Below are 17,709 nucleotides of genomic sequence, written 5' to 3'. Positions count from 1 at the left end.
AATATAACAGACTATCCTTCTGAGCCCAGCATTTTGCATTCTTGTCCCAATTTTGGGTGCCCACTACTGTCTATTGATATGTAAAACACTTTTTTTAATCAGCAATTAATAAACAATAATAACATCTAGTAAACATCATTTATTTATTGCCCAGAAATCTGTAGAAGAATGCTATACCTGACTCCAGCTGGGCTCCTCCACTTCTTCCTGGCTGGAAGGCCCAGGTTGGACATCGGAAGCCTCAGCTGGGGTGGAAGGAAGAGTGGAAGGAAGAGTGGAGAGGGATTGCCTGACTTCAGTGTGGACTGACAGAAATCGCAGTCTCTCGTAGTACCACAGCCTGGGGACATAAATGTCATCTGCTGCAGCTCTGGATCTCTGGGAATCTGTGACCTTCTTGCGCTCCCTAAGATAAGTGCTCCTCAGGCCACCAATTTTGGCTTTTAAATAAGGGATGGTTGCCGTGGGGACCACCGGCTTCACCAACTCCAGCAGTTTCTACAGCGCTGCCTGCCTCTTTTGTTTGTGGTTATAGTGGGGGTGTCTCACTTGCCACAGACAGGGCAGCTCCCTGTACTTGTCAATGAACAGGGGCAGGAAATTGTGGTCGTTGAACCCATCCATTTTCTCTGCAAGACACAACACAAGACAAACCCTAATGTCAGGCCAAACTCCCCTAATCTTGTTACAATATAGGCTTCCATTTCGAAGCAGTATAGGCCCAAGTTTAGATCCTACCTTCGTTAGCGCGATCGGCGTCTCCGATGCTCCTTCCTCCGCTCACAGATCATACGTAAGACGCGTGTTACGATTTATACACACTGCGCATGTGTATAACTCCGCCCGCCCCTGACGTTCTTTCTATTCTATTCCCCGCCCCTTTTCGTTCGGCGCAGTGGGGGAAGAGCACATGGCGGATAGACAGCAGGATCGTGCTAATTACAGCAACGAGGAGGAGGAGGAAAGGCCGGAGCCTGAAACGTCCCGATCCAGAAGGAGATTAAAGGACTCAAATATGTCCTTTGGGGAGATGTTGGAAATGGTGGACATCCTGAAGAAGGCCGACTATGATGGAAAGTATGGGCCTTACCCCAACCCCAATGTCCAAAAGGCCAAGATCATGGCGAAAGTGGTCAGGAGTCTGCACCGGAAATTCGGGGTATGACGATCAAAAGATCAGCTCAGGAAGCGGTGGTCGGACCTGAAATTACGAGAACATGAGCAGTACAGAAAGATCTGGAGAGTGCTGCAAAAAAGTAAGTAGTTGTGCTGTGTTCCTATTTTTTTTGTGTTTATTACGTTCGTGCTGCTCCATGTGCTTTTAGGAACTGTTGTACAGTTTAAAATGGCAACTTTCATGTTCATGGGCACATTATTCGTTCGGATCACACATTTTTATTTCGGACGATAAAATACCATTGTTTAGGCCATATGCATTTGGCCACCATTTTGACGCCCTATACTTGTCTTCAAAGAATTGGGTTGTGTAGATGGCTTTGTTACTAGAATGAAATGCAAACTAGATTCTGTGTAAGGAGAGGACACTGAGCAGCTGTTTTCACATCTGGATGCTGGAGCACTAGTGTGGGACCCCAGAACACCATTTTTATTAGGGGGGCCACACAGGTGCTCCAGTGTATACTATAGGGGGGTCTCCATCTGTGAAGCTTGTACTAAACAGGTAAAGTATTGCAGGTTGACAAAGGACACTAAAAAAGCTACATCTTGGAACTTGGCTAAAATAGACAATTGTACCCCACTTCCAAGCAATGTTTCCTATTTCTAGTTCTGCCATCAAATATCTGTGTGCTAATTATACCATTTTTGTTTTACATAGGGGAGAAAAGACTCGGAGGACACCCCTCATCCGAGGAGACCAGAGCCCCCCCCCTCTGGAAGAAGGGGAAATCCACCCAACACAAGATGAGCAGGAGGAAGAAGACGTGGTGGAACTAGTCACCACAACAGGTGAGTGTCTGCAACCACAGGCTCAGATAAGAGATGGATGGCGGCATTTTTATTAGACCTAATTTATTTTGGGTTTCCTCTCTTTTTAGGTGATCGTGAGGTTGTGGATGAAGATCCTTTCACATCCGAAAGTGCCCAGATCCTGATCGGGGAGATCATGGGGTGTAATTTACAATTGGAAAACAACAAGCAAAACATCAATGATGTTATTCCAAAATATAAAAACATCATTGATGTTTTGGGGCGAGTTTAAAACCCCTCCAAATCACTTTCTTCTTTTGTGTGCTACAATGTGCGAAATGTTTTTGTGATTTTTCCCAAAGCCAAATTTGGAGGATGCACACAGTGTGTCAAAATGTGCTATCTGCCATCACAGGAGATCAATGGACGCGTTTTGGGGGTGCAACCCCTTCCTCAATAATAAAGTAGCGGTGGGGAAGGGCTTTCTCCCCCAAAACACGTCCCTTGATCCACCGTGATGGCAGGTCGCACATTTTGACATTGGGAAATTTGTGTGCATCTTCCAAATTTGGCTTTTCAAGGGGTGATTTCCCCCCATCTGTACGCAATATCAAACACAGTTCCTAAATACTCATGTCTGATATTGCCTTCAAGTTCTACCAAATGTGAACTTTGTAAGATCAAGATTTGTGTCTTTCTTGTGGGTTTTACACAGGCCTGTTTTCTATAAAATGCACATTTTGATTTTGGATAATGACACCACAAAAATTGTTATACAACAAACATTTTGGTTTGTCAGAAAAACCTTTGGTAAATGCACATGTGATTGTGCAGGTATTAAAAAGATTGTTCATCAAGAATGTGTGGATTATTGTCTCAAAGCTACAACACTTTTGGGGTGATGTAATTGTTGTTTTATGAGAAAATGGGGGTAATTTCCTAAGGGCAAATCCTCTTTGCACTACAAGTGCAGTTTCAGTGCAGTTGCAAGTGCACTTGTAGTGAAAAGTGTCTTTGCATTTAGTAAATAACAGCCAACAGTGCTTTGTAGAAGGTTACACAATCACGCCATTTTCTGCACTCCACACATTTCTGTCAGGGTCAGCTCAAACAAACACAAGCAGTAAATGTCCACAAAGAAGAGCCTGGGGGGAGATGCCTGTCGAGAACTTGAGGTCCTGCTGGCTTCTCCCTGTCGCCAAGTACTGCAGGGTAGCGGCCAACCTCTGCTCCGGAGTAATGGCTTGCCTCATGCAGGTATCCTGCCTGCTGATATAGGGGGTCAGCAAAGCCAACAGACGGTGAAACACGGGGTCCGTCATCCTGAGAAAGTTCCTGAAATCATCAGGATTATTCTCACGGATCTCACGGAGCAAAGGCATATGACAGAACTGGTCACGCTGAAGCAACCAATTCTTGGTCCATGAACTCCTCCCCACCCTGTTCATGGACTGGACTTGTGTCAAGGTCAGGACCCCAACACCAAGCCCCCGCACAGCACGAACTCTACGAGGAGTACGCATACGAAACATGGCTAGAAAACGGTCGGCTGCTCAGAACGAAGTAACAGAACGCACTGAAGAACAGCAAGGCCTGTGAAGAGCGACCTGAAAGCCAGTAACGAACGAACAAGAATACAATGACTACCTAAAGTCACGCGGAACTTGCTTGCACGCACTGAAGAGCAGATACAAACCCACAAGCACAAACTGAACGGCAGAAAACGATCTGAAAGCCACGAGTCTGAAAAAGCGTGAATCGTCTCTCACCAAACTTTTACTAACACGAGATTAGCAAAAGGAGCCCAAAGGGTGCCGCGCTTGGTTCTGAACCGGCCTTTTCTAGTCTCGTCGTACGTGTTGTACGTGACCGCGTGGTTGTCGATCGGAAATTCCGACAACTTTGTGCGACCGTGTGTAGGCAAAACAAGTTTGAGCCAACATCCGTCGGAAAAAATCCTAGGATTTTGTTGTCGGAATGTCCGAACAAAGTCCGACCGTGTGTACGCCCTATAAGTCTGGAAAATAGGCCCGGTCCTTTTAGGGCACCCCTAGACATATACATTTAAAAATTGAACATTTTTAGTGTTTCACTTTAAGCATTTATAAAAGATCACTGCTCTTGGCTTACCTGATGCTGCAGGCATCATCCCAGTATCAAAATTTTCATCTGGCAATTCCCTTAAAAGTAGAAGTGATTAAAGTGTCTATAAAGCCACTCGATCACTTCTACAAGTGGGGGAAGGGGGTCATCCCTCCCACCACCACTACCACTGGCGGCATCTGCTGCACTGAACAGAGAGAGAACTGATATTGTTCCTCTCTCTCTCTGTGAGATCAGAAACCAAAGCGATGAAGATTTAGTCTCTTCCAGTTTCGGTTTTATGTTTACAAGCTGTTACCAGCTTGTAATAACATACATGCTTGTAAAATGCTTTGGATGCCAAAGGAGAGACCCGGGGTCTAATAGACCCCAGATCTCCCCATAAAGAGGACCTGTCACAACCCATGCTATCACAAGAAATTTTATTTATCCTTTGTGATAGCAAGAAAGTTGATTAAAAAAATGAAATGTACAGTGTTAACCAATTGCCCTCCGGAAGATTTACCCCCCATTCATGACCAGGCCATTTTTTTACGCTATGGCACTGCGTTATTTTAACTGACAATTGAATGGTTGTGTGACGCTGTACCCAAATAATATGTATGTCTTTTTTCCCTACAAATAGAGATTTCTATTTGTAGGGAAAAATAGGTAGTATTTGGTAGTATTTAATCATGCGCTTTTTTATTTTTTGCGCTATAAATAAAAAAAGGCCAACAATTTTGAAAAAAATATATATTTTTTTACTTTCTGCTATAAAACACATCCAATACAAAAATTGAAAAAATCACTAGCAATGGCGATGATCAGCGACTTTTAGCAGGACTGCAATATTGTGGTAAAACAGTCGGACACTAACTGACACTTTTTGGGGACCAGTGACACTAATACAGTGATCAGTGCTAAAAAATATGCACTGTCACTGTACTAATGACACGGGGCGATCAAAGGGTTAACTGTGTGCCTAGCTAGTGATTTTGTGTACTGTGGGAGGTGCTTTTTACTAGGGGAAGGCATGCATCCATGTTGCCTTCCCTACTAACAGAAAGGCGATCTAGCTTGTTTACAGACAATCGTACTCTCTATGTACTGAAGGATCGGCAGACATCGAGTCTGCGATACCCACAGATCAGCTCCTGCTGTGTATAATCACAGCAGAAGTGGACTACAGGGGGCGCACATGCACGTCCCCTACCCGGAAGTGTCATATCACATACCAGGTACGTGATCCGGTGCAGCAGTGCCACTTTGCGCCATACTGTATATGTAAGTTATATGGTCGGTAAGGGGTTAAAAAAAGTTAATTTCAAATAAAAGAAATAATAAAAAAATTAAATAACAGTGTCCTTGACCCCAAATGCAAACTCACATGTAGGTACCGCACACATATGTTAATGGCCATCGCACCACACATGTGAAGTATCACTGTGAACATCAGAATGAGAGCAATAATTGTGTGTAATTCTAAACTGGTAACCTGTAAAGGCTTTTAAAGTGCCACCTATGGATAATTTAACCACTTGCTGACCGGCTCACGCTGATATACATCGGCAGAATGGTTCTCCTGGGCAAACTGACGTTCCTGTACATCAGTCCGTAAAAGCAGGATAGCCCACGGGTCCCGTGGACTCGATGTCTGCCAGCGGCCCACGATTGCAGGGAGGAGAGGCAGAATGGGGAAATGCAAACAAGGCATTTCCCCATTCTGCCTACTGACATGACATGGATCTACTGTTCCCAGTGATTGGGAACACCCGCCCGCCCCTCTCTATCCCCACACAGCTCGTGCTGTTATATGGGTAATGTAGTTCGTTACCCTCATCTTCTTCTGTTCCCATGCCGCTCTCCTGCTTCCACCGCCCCATTGGATGTCGGCAGACATGTGACCGGCACGCATACACATTTAAACCTCCCCGTCTCACACTGCCCACAGATGATGGATGGGCTGCCATCCCGGTGTTTCTCCCTGCATAAGGTACTTTTCAAATCACCTTCCTGTTGCCACATTTTTCTTGTCAAAAGAAGTTTATTGAGTATACAATGTTATAAAGATACATAAAGTAAGTTTACCAGGATCTATAAAGTAAGCTCATTGTTTTACAGTAGTGTTTATATAGGTAAATATCATGAAATTTCAAATATTAAACATTGGGTTCACGTAAACCTAAATTAAAGATATATATCATTTCCTTAGTTACTTTTGTAGGTATTTAAATGATTTATACCTACTATACATATTGTTTACAAGTAGAGTGTATATAGGTCAAATAAATTCTGATACTGAGCTTTAATCGTAAGGTGGAGAAAAGGAAAGAGAAAGAAGAAAAAGGGTTGAAAGGTAGAGGTATGGTCCACAAGGTTGTCCCGCTCGTCAGTTTATTATTCTTTTTAGTTCTCTTTGAAGCCTTAGAATGGGTGTCTCTGTAAGTCATTTAATCTGTTACCAGATGGCAACAGGACAGAGTCATTGAAGTTTGACAGGAACTGTTGTTTTATCCAAGGATGCCAAAGTTTTTCAAATTTTGGAATTTGATTTTGATCGATGGCTACCATCTTAGCATGGGACATTGTATTATTCATTCTGTGAATTGTTTCTGCTAGTACCAATGTAGGAGATTTCCATGCCTTGGCCACTGTTTGTTTTGCAGCCGTTATTAGTTGGATCATGAATTTGAATTGAGAGAGTGTTAACCATTCCGGTTTTAGATTAAGTAAAGTTAAATATGGATCTGGTTGTATTATTTTTTAAAATATTTTAGATGCAATCACGAAGACTTCCTTCCAGAAGGTTTGGATTACTGGGCACGTCCACCATATGTGTAAATATGTGCCTATTTCTGGGCATCCTCGAAAACAAAGAGCTGAGGTATTAGGTGAATATTTTGCCACTCTAGCGGGTACAAGGTACCAGCGAGTTAGGACTTTATAATTTGTCTCCAGTGCTAAGATGTTGGGTGAAGATGACTTAGATGTGAGCCATATGTTAGACCAGTCCGTGTCTTCTAAAGTTCGTCCCAGGTCCTCCTCCCACCTCTGAACGTAAGAGGGTCTATTAAGATTTGCTACTCCATATAATTGATTATAAAGTGATGAAATTGTGCCTTTAGCAAATGGATCTTTTGTACAGATTGATTCAAAAATGGATAATTGGGATAATGGTGTATCCCCCTTTAGGAATGGTGTATAGAAATTTTTGATTTGGAGATATCTAAATATCTCAGAGTTTGGTAGATCATATTTTTCTCTAAGCGATGGGAATGAAAGGAATGATTTAGATGCTATGAAGTCATTTAGTGTCTGAATGCCTGATGTTGTCCAAGCTTTAAAAGAATTTGGGTAGATCCATGCCGGATAAAAGGCCGGATTTCTGATAAAAGAAAGGAGAGGATTGTGTGGAGATTGTAACTGATATTTGGTTTTTAGTTTATCCCAGAGAGATAAGAAGTGTTTTGTTATGGGATTATGAATTTTAAAGCTGTCATTAGGATCAAGCCATAATAAATTTGATATTAATAGAGGGTCATTTTCTGAAGCCTCTATAAATACCCATAATGGGATTTCCTGTTTTGCATGGTATTTGGACAGACTGGCCAAATGTGCTGCTCTGTAGTAGTTAGTAAAATTAGGGTATCCCAGGCCTCCTTTATTTTTGGGAAGATGTAGTGTGTGTATAGGTATACGTGGTTTAGAAGAGCCCCATATAAACGAAGTTGCTCTTTTTTGTACTATTCTCAAAAAATAGGAAGGAATTGGAATAGGGAGGACTCTGAATAGATAAAGCAATTTGGGTAGAATAGTCATTTTGATTGCATTAATCTTCCCTATCCAGGATAAAGTAAGTTGCGACCATTGTTTTATTAGATTTGTGATCTGTCTTAATACAGGAGGATAATTGGTTGAGAATAAGTCAGAATGAGATGCTGTTAAATGAATTCCAAGATATGGGATTGATTTTTCTGCCCATGTGAATGGGAGTGCAGCCCTAGCCGTGATCAATTCCATGTTTGTGAGTGAAATATTAAGCACTAGGCATTTCTTAGGATTAATCATAAGGCCGGATAGGGCTGCAAATCCATCAAGAGCTGGTATTAAGTTAGGACCAGAGACCTGTGGTGATGATAGAAAAAGTAATATATCGTCTGCAAATATACATAATTTGTGTGTAATACCTCCTACTTCAATGCCAGTAATGCCGCGTACACACGGTCGGACTTTTCGTCTACAAAAGTCCAACGGACGCTGACGGACTAAAGCTGGCTGGTAATCCGATCGTGTGTGGGCTTCTCCGGACTTTCAACTGACTTTTTTAGCCTAAAATCCGACGGACTTTAGATTTGAAGCATGCTTCAAATCTTTACGTCGTAAGTACGACGGACCCCGAAGTCCGCTCGTCTGTATGCTAGTCCGACGGACAAAAACCCATGCTAGGGCAGCTATTGGCTACCGGCTATGAACTTCCTTATTTTAGTCCGGTGTACGTCATCACGTACGAATCCGTCGGACTTTTGTGTGGTCGTGTGTAGGCAAGTCCGTTCGTTAGAAAGTCTGCTGCAAGTCCGCTGAAAGTCCGCCGGAAGTCTGTCGGACAGGCTGTCGGACTTTTGTAGACGAAAAGTCCGACCGTGTGTACGCGGCATTATAGTTTGGTTTGTTCTGATGTATTGGGCCATGGGTTCGAGTATAAGGGCAAATAATAAGGGAGATAATGGGCAACCCTGTCGGGTACCTCTTTCGATATTAAAGGCTTCAGATTTGTATCCAGCATATTTTATATAGGCTTTGGGTTTATTATATAATGCTTTGATCCATGTTAAAAAATGGGGTCCAAAACCCCATTTTTGTAATGAATATTGCATATATTGCCAGGATACTGTGTCAAATGCCCTCTTAATATCGAGAGATAGAAAACATAAAGGGATTTTCCGTTTTTTAGCAATATGTGCCAATAATACTGCCCTGCGTACATTATCGCCTGCCTGTCTATTTGGCATGAAGCCTACTTGATCTCTATGTATTAATTTTCCTATAATGCTATTGAGGCGTTTTGCTATTATTTTTGCTAATAATTTAATATCGAGGTTTAACAGAGAGATAGGCCGATAATTCACACAGGAAGTATCATCAGAAAGGGGTTTTGGGATCATACAAACAATTGCCATTAGTGTTTCTTGCCGAAAAGAATGTCCATCTAGAAGTTTGTTAAAAGTTTCAGTGAGAATGGGAGAGAGTATTTCTGAGAATGTTTTATAGTATAAAGCCGAGTAGCCGTCTGGGCCTGGTCTTTTGTTAAGTTTTAGGTCTTTTATGGCGTTAGCAACTTCATCTATAGTTATAGGCTCATCCAAACTGCTTTTTTGATTCTGAGATAACTCAGGTAAGGTTATTTTTGAGAAGAAGGATTCAGCCTCTGTAGGATTAAATTCATTGTTTGTCTTGTATAAAGTTGCGAGATGTGAGTGAAATTTATGGATTAAAAGTGTAAACATTTTTTGATAATTTCAAACGTATTGGTTTGAAAGATTTGTTAGTTGAATTTAATGCCCGAGCCAAATATGTACCTGGTTTGTTTGTATTCATGTAGAAATTGTGTTTGGAGCGTTTGAGGGATTTATCAACTGACTCAGTGAGAAATAGATCGTATTCCAATCTAGATTTTTCCAGATGAGATTTTGTACTCTGAGATGGATTATCTTGAAATGATATGTAGGCTGCATTAAAATTGAGTTCTAGTTTTTTTGCTAGATTTTTGCGTTCCCGTTTAAATAGTGCCATTTGTCTTTGTATTGTACCACGCAAGACAGGCTTATGAGCTTCCCACAGTGTTATTGGGGAGATGTCTGTTGTATTATTAATTGATATGTATTCCTTTAAAGCTTGTTCAATGGCCATCTGATGTAGTGGGTGTTTGAGCATTATGTCCGGTAAGTACCACGTTGGGTCATGCGCTTTTGGTATGGCTGAGGCTATAGTAGTGTATACTGCATTATGGTCAGACCACGGAATCGGAATTATATCTGATGCAATAATTTCTGGTATCATTCCTATTGTTAGAAAAATATGATCTATTCTGGTGAAGGTTTGATGAGGGTGCGAGAAATAAGTGAATTTCTTTTTCATTGGGTTACTTTCTCTCCATGAATCTACCAGATTGTATTTGGAAAGAATTTGAGAAAAAGGTAATCTAGAGGTTATTTTGGATGGTGTAAAAGGTGATTTATCTAGAAATGGGAGGAGGACCTGGTTCGAATCCCCACACATTATCACTGTTCCTATTTTGTGTGTATTAATCACTTGTAATATATGTGAGAGGAATGGTGTAGGTTGTTTGTTAGGAGCGTAGTAGGAAATCACTGTGATTGCTGTATCCATTATATAACCCATGAGTATCAGGTATCTACCTTCTGGGTCTTTAATTTCTGATGATAAGGTGAATGGTGTGGATCGGTGAAATGCAATTAGAGTACCCCTTTGTTTGGTACAGGCAGAAGCCGTGTAAATTTGTTGATAAAAAGGAGAAATATATTTTGGAGTAGAATCTTTGGTGAAGTGTGTTTCTTGGAGGCATACTATGTGAGCCTTCTTGTTATGGAAAGTACGGAAGGCTTTGGTCCTTTTTTGAGGGACATTTATTCCCTGAACATTCAGGGAAAGTATATTCAGTGGTGCCATGGCAATAGATCAAATAGTTTTGACTTACTTTTTGTTATGCAGAGCTGACTGCGCAGATCAACCTGTGTGGACTGAAGAGATGAATAGATAGAAAAGAAACCAGTGAATTCTGGAGTAAAGAGTAAACAAAAAACATATGAGATTAGATGATACATTGTATAAATTATTTTTTGCAAGTAATCACAATTTACCCGTGAAAGAGAATAAATATCTCTCTCAGGGGAATAAGTGCCTTCGTCACACTCCCACATAATATGGTTGGGAGAATGAGGAGGGCTAATGGGGGTACACGGATCTTCCGCTTACAGGAGAGAAGTGCTATGTCAAAAGACATCAAAATGATGTTTCATTAATTGGAGTGCAGAATATAGTTTTTGTTGAAATTATTTATTCCAGGGTGGTTGTATATGGTTAGTCTTGCCCTAGGCTAAATAATTCAATTAGAAAGGTACTGTGAACAACTTTGGTATTGATGAAGATAGTTTGAATTATTTTGGGATTTTAACCCTTTTAAAGTAAACAATTACATATTTTATTCATATGTAACTGTTTAGATATGTTAACTCATAAAATTGAGGTTGTATTGCTTCAGATTAGAATAAACAAAAACATAATTCTAGGAACTAGTTAGGTAATAATATATTTGTTTTAAGAAAAGAAAGAAAAAGCTTCCATTACTTCTGGATTATTGAACATATTTGTCCTAAAAAGTAATAAATCTATTGTTATTACCTGATAATATATAACTGAACAAGAATTTCCTTATTTCACTTATATATTCTAAGGCTATATGAATCAGAAGTAATAAGAAATATAACTGGAATGTAACATGATCCCACACAGTGTGTGACTATCAGAATGCAGTTACATTCAGTTATAAATATAGGTTTTTTATAGAGAACCATCTTTTAGTATAATAAATGAAGAGATATCAGGAATTAGGATGTCAGTCCATTGAATCTTCTTGGTCCATGGATGATGTGGCATAACGGCCTCTTTTGTGAGAATGATGATTCCCATTTTGTTCTGAAATTTTCTGGGTGCTGCCTGAAGGTGAAGATGATGCCATTCTTCTGCGTGTGGGAGTGTTGCTGCTTGTGGGTTCTGTCAGATTTAATTTTAAAAGGGTTTGTTGTAGTTCATCTGCTGATCTGCTTCTGTAAATTGTACCTTGGTAGTTAAATCTGACTGAAAAGGGGAAGCCCCATTGATACATAATGTTGTGGCGTTGCAGTTCCATTAGTTGGGGTTTCATGGATCGTCTTTTAGTAATAGTAAGTTGGGATAGGTCAGCAAAAATTAGATAATTGTGTCCTTGAAAATTAAGTTCCTTTTTTTCTCTTGCAGCAATTAGTATTTGTTCTTTCGTTCTGTAATAATGAAATTTTGTGATTATATCACGTGGGGGTCCGTCTTTCTTTTTGGCTGTGAGGGCTCTGTGTACTCTGTCCAGTTCTAAACGTTCAATAGGGATATCTGGCTTTAGTTCTTGTAATAGAGCAGTAATAGTAGATTGCAGGTCTGTCACAGCTTCAGGTATTCCCCTTATGCGCAAGTTTGAACGTCTGGCTCTATTTTCGTAATCTTCGAGCTTAGTTTGAAGTATTAAATTCTCCTTTTTTAATTGTTCCAATTCTGTTATATTTTCTTGGGTTGTAATTTCAATTTCATCCATTTTTATTTCTAAGGCTGCGGTGCGGTTTCCCAGCTCTCTTATTTCTTTGGTTAGGCTTTTTGTTATTTGGTCTGAGGTTTGTTTTAAAGCCTTATGAAGCATCTTTTCAAATTGTAATAATATTACTGGGGATACTGAGGAGGCTTGTGGAGAAGTTTGTGAGAGGATTTGTTCTGTATCTGACTCAAATGGAGAGTCTTGCTGTGACATTTTCTGTCTGTGAGAGTGCCCTGATGCAGTATCTTGTGAGGTGACTGGAGCTGCTTCAGCTGCAGTGAGTGCCTGTGAGCTCTTTGTGAGGTGATTTTTATTTCTGCCACGGTTTCCTCCCAGTACCATATTTCCTGCCCAAACTTTCACAGTTTGTTCCCTGGGGCAAAAAGGTTCAAATGGATACCTTTTGAGCCTGCAGGCTCCGCTTTGTCCTTCTCTTCTCTCCTCAGCGGTGTGGAGCTCTAACAATGCATGTCTGCTCTGCTAGGCTCCGCCTCCTGCCCCCCCTGTTGCCACATTTTTAAACAAAAACTGCTCTGCTCCACATTGAAACCTCTCTGCTCTCTGCTCAGCATTGCTGGTTCATGTTAATCATCCCTTCAATATAAGCACCTGTTACCGTCTTTTAAAGGAATGTTCCTTCCCACTTTTTGTTTTGAAAGTGGGCATAGACAATTAGTACACAGGATTATGGTTCTTTCCTATATGGTTGACCAATATATATGTTTTCTAATAGTAACGGCAGAGTTTATTCTTTTAAATCATTTTATTATGGCAATGCTTTTCCTCCTATACTGTATATCTTCCTATATCCAGTATTAACTAATGTTGATACTTAATATGGCCCTTATATTTTCTCTAAACAGACAAACTTTCCTGTTTGGCAGCCCTTGTTTTCCCTTAGACCCAACTAGTCATGTGACAGCACTGGTCCCACGGCCCCTATCCGGGCCCACCTGGGTCTACTCTCCCCAGTACAGTGCAATGTCCGTTCTCCCACGTCTGACCCTTTATTCTTTATGTTGATATGTATTGCTGATGGTTCTATATTATGCATAATTTTTAAAACTCTGTTTGTGTTCAATAAAAAGTCATTTATACTTTTTATTTTAATGTTCGTCTAAAATTACTTGCTTGGCACCCATAAAATCCCACCAAATTACCTCTCTGACCATACTTGTTATTCAATGATGGTGGCGCCCTCTTTTTGACACTGTCACCTATCCATACCAACCAGCAGTGATCAGGAACAGTGATCTCTGTCATGTCCCAGTGAGCCCACCCCCCCTACAGTTAGAACATGCTGAGGGAACACACTTGACCCCTTGATCGCCCCCTAATGTTAACCCCTTCCCTGCCAGTGTCATTTTTACATTGATCAGGGCATTTTTATAGACTGATCAACGTAAAAATGCCACTGGTCCCCAAAAAGTGTAATTTGGGGTCAGATTTGTCTGCCGCTATGTCGCAGTCCCGCTAAAAATTGCTGATTGCCGCCATTACCAGTAAAAACCATAAAAAATTAAAAGTCCCTAAATGGATCCCGTAGTTTGTAGACACCTTTTGCGCAAACCAATCAATATACACCAATTGCAATTTTTTTTTACCAAAAATATGTAGAAGAATATATATCAGCATAAACTGATGAATACATTAGTTTTTTTATATATATTTTTTGGATATGTATTATAGCAGAAAGTAAAAACATTTTTTTTTTTTCAAAATTGTCACTCTTTTTTGTTTATAGTGCAAAAAAACAAAAACAAAAAGAGGTGATCAAATACCACCAAAAGAAAGCTCTATTTGTGGGGAAAAAAAGGATGTCAATTTTGTTTGGGCACAGCATCGCCCGACCACGCAGTTGTCAGTTAAAACGACATAGTGCCGTATCACAAAAAAACTCTGGTCATTAAGGGAGTAAAACCTTCCGGGGCTGAAGTGGTTAATGTACCATAGTTTGTCACCAGTCCACGGGTGTGCAAAATTTTAAACCTTGACATGTTTGGTATCTATTTACTTGGTATGACATGATAGTATACCAGGGAATATTATTCAGCTTTGTCGCTCTTTGACTTATATTCATCTTTTATATTTTACCATTACTATGTTGTGAGTATTATATTGTGTTTGTATGCACTAAAATCCATTAAAGTGTATTTTTTTCAAAAAAATTGTGTTTGAAAAACCACTGTGCAAATACAATGTGACATAAAAAATTGCAACACCCAACATTTAATTTTCTAGGGCCTCTTCAACCCCAGGGGCTGCAAGTAATTTTCTAGAAATAAAAATGTCTGTGTCTGCTCTGCATAAGTGGAGCAGACGTGGACCAGTCATCCGCCTGCTAAGTGGAGATCAGTGGACAGATCCACCCTGAGCAACTGGACTCCTAGCAAAGTCCGCCCCGTGGGAAAGGGGACTTATTCCTTAAACTGGGAATAATTGCAACATTGTATTTATGAGAAAATATTATATCTCAATATTAAATTATGCTTCTACTGCAATCATTCAGCAGCAAAGTCATTGAGGAGGACTAGCACAGTTTCCACTTAAAAAATGATTCAACAGGTAGTAGCATACCACTGAGAGGATATGCAGTCAGGATTTTTTTTCACATACTTGCACCAACTGGGATTGTACAATTAATATTTCTCAATGCAATTTCTAGTAGATGATCACTAATTCATATAAACATAGATGCAGGCTGCAGGGCAGTATGGGGTTAATGTCACTGCTGGATATATGCAGATATATAAGTAACATGAAGAAAGTAAGTCACTTCACATACATGCACTAATTACAGGCATCAGTTTTGTTTAAAATGAGGATTCAACAAATAGCCCGTACCTCTCAAGAGATATGCAATTAGGATCTTTCCACCTACATGCACCAACTGGTATTGTACAATCATACGTTCTTCATCAAATTTTTAATAGATGATCACTAGTTCATATAAAGATGGGTGCAACCTGTGGTACAGCATACGTTTAACTCCACTGCTGAGTATGTGCTGATATACAGTATGATTATTGTAGAGAAAGTAAGTTCTCCCTCCACATACAGTACATTTACCAATTATCAGTTCATGAGATCACCTACGTTTCTCCTTGGGTCAAATGGAGCCAGTACTTCTGAACTTCCCAGCATATACGCTCCCATTGATAAGCACATATTTGAGTATTGCAAAGTAGTTCAATGATCATACACACAGTAGGGTTCAATCTAATACATGCAGACTATATATGAATATGAAAGCATACAATATTACTTATCCTCCCATATTAATGAATAAAGGGAGGCAGTGGAATCTTCATAAAGCGTAAAGTGCTGGTCACATAACTTCACCCGTCCACATGTCCTGATTGGGACACATGTTTTGTTCCAAATAGAAATTACCTTGGGATCTACTTAACCTGTGTGCACACCTACTTAAATATCCCAATTCACTTCTTATCCTTAAAGGTACCATAACACTTATTTCATCCACATGAGGATATACTGTTTGTATAACTCTGCTCATCTCTAAATATGCATCTACACACCAACATATTATAAACAATTTTTAAATGGTTAACCCATTAGGATATCTGAGTTAGAGCAACACCCCTAATTTAAGTTCGTTATCCAACCCAATGGGGGTTAAGGTACCACAGGTATAAATCAAAAGCATTCCTTTTGTAATAAATCATTATCAAAATCACCACATCTTGGACTAATTTGTAATCATTAAATTTTCTACCACTTTTAAGCCTTTTGATGATCCGTTATGATACTTAGCAAAAAGTTCACCCAAAGGGCTTTTGTCTTGTCTTTCAGGTGTTCCCCTATCCAAATTCTCAACTGTCTTTTTCGTCTTCCCATTATATGCAATCCAAAGGGGTATTCAACCTTATAAATCACTCTGCTTGATGTACAACTATTAAATGCAGTAACATAAAACAAATTGACACATTCTAGTAGACTCAAATCTGTCACCTTGTTCCACATGCTGGCAGATGTCACAACCACAACATCTGTACATTCCTTTCAAGTCCTTTTTATTAATTTTCACATCATTTGAGTCTTGAAACTCACTTCTAACTAGGATATCCCTCAGATTCCTAGTTCTTTTTGCTAGCATACAAGGGTGGGGCCAACCATTTAAGCTATATCAGGGTCCATCTGTAGAATCTCCAAATGTTTCATTAGAATCCCTTTTAAATGCCCCCAATGTGTACAATATTTCCTAATACATTTTGTTGGTTGTTCTTCTTGACTTCTAGTACCAACATCAGCATTCTTCAGTAGATCAGTTCTATTTGCATGTAATGTTTGTCAAAAACCCATTTGGATATACTTATGGGAATAAACACGTGTTCTGAATCTTTCAGATATATCTTTGGCTTCTGATTGAAAGCTCTCCATTCTGAAGCAATTCCTTCTAATCTGTAAGAACTAACCCACTGGAATTGAGAACATTTGCATTTGATGGTGGCTTGTGGCATTGAGGAGGTTATTGTCCACTATACTTTCTGTAACACCATATTTGTGCAACGGTCTTACACGCGCACTTCTTGGGGAATAATACACGTTTTTGAATTAAATAATTAGACAAAAGTAAAGTTAGCCCAATTTTTTTTATATTGTGAAAGATAATGTTACGCCGAGTAAATTGATACCCAACACGTCACGCTTCAAAATTGCACCCGCTCGCGGAATGGCGACAAACTTTTACCCTTAAAAATCTCCATAGGCGATGTTTAAATAATTCTACAGGTTGCATGTTTTGAGTTACAGTGGAGGTCTATAGCTAGAATTATTGCTCTCACTCTACCGATCGAGGTGATACCTCATATGTGTGCTTTGAACACCGTTTTCATATGCGGGCGCTACTCACGTATGCTTTCGCTTCTGCACGCAAGCTCGGCGGGACGGGGCGCCTTTAAAAAAAATGTTTTCTTATTTTACCTTTCATTTTTTATTTTTACATTGTTCTTTAAAAAAAAAAATTGTGTCACTCAGCCATATTCCCTTCACTCATCTCCATACCACACGGGGAAGAGGACCAGATCGCTGCCACCGCTGCCGCCGCTGCCGCCGGCTCCGGCGAGCGGCAGAGGGCGCCGGAGAGTGGCAGGAGGGGGGCCCTCTCCCGCCACTGATAAAAGTGATGTTGCGGCGAATCTGCCGCAGAGACCACTATTATCAAAAAAACCGGACTGCCCGCTAAAGAAGAGGATACCGGGGTTATGGCAGCTAGCTGCTGCCATAAGAAAGATATCCCTCTTCAAACAGCCGACGTACATCGGCGTGCGGCAGTCTGGAAGTGGTTAAGACATCTCCAATATCCTTTGCATGTG

The sequence above is a fragment of the Aquarana catesbeiana genome, linkage group LG05 (assembly GCF_042186555.1).
Source record: "Aquarana catesbeiana isolate 2022-GZ linkage group LG05, ASM4218655v1, whole genome shotgun sequence".
Classification (NCBI taxonomy): Eukaryota; Metazoa; Chordata; class Amphibia; order Anura; family Ranidae; genus Aquarana; species Aquarana catesbeiana.
Note: the sequence above shows the minus strand (reverse complement) of the source record.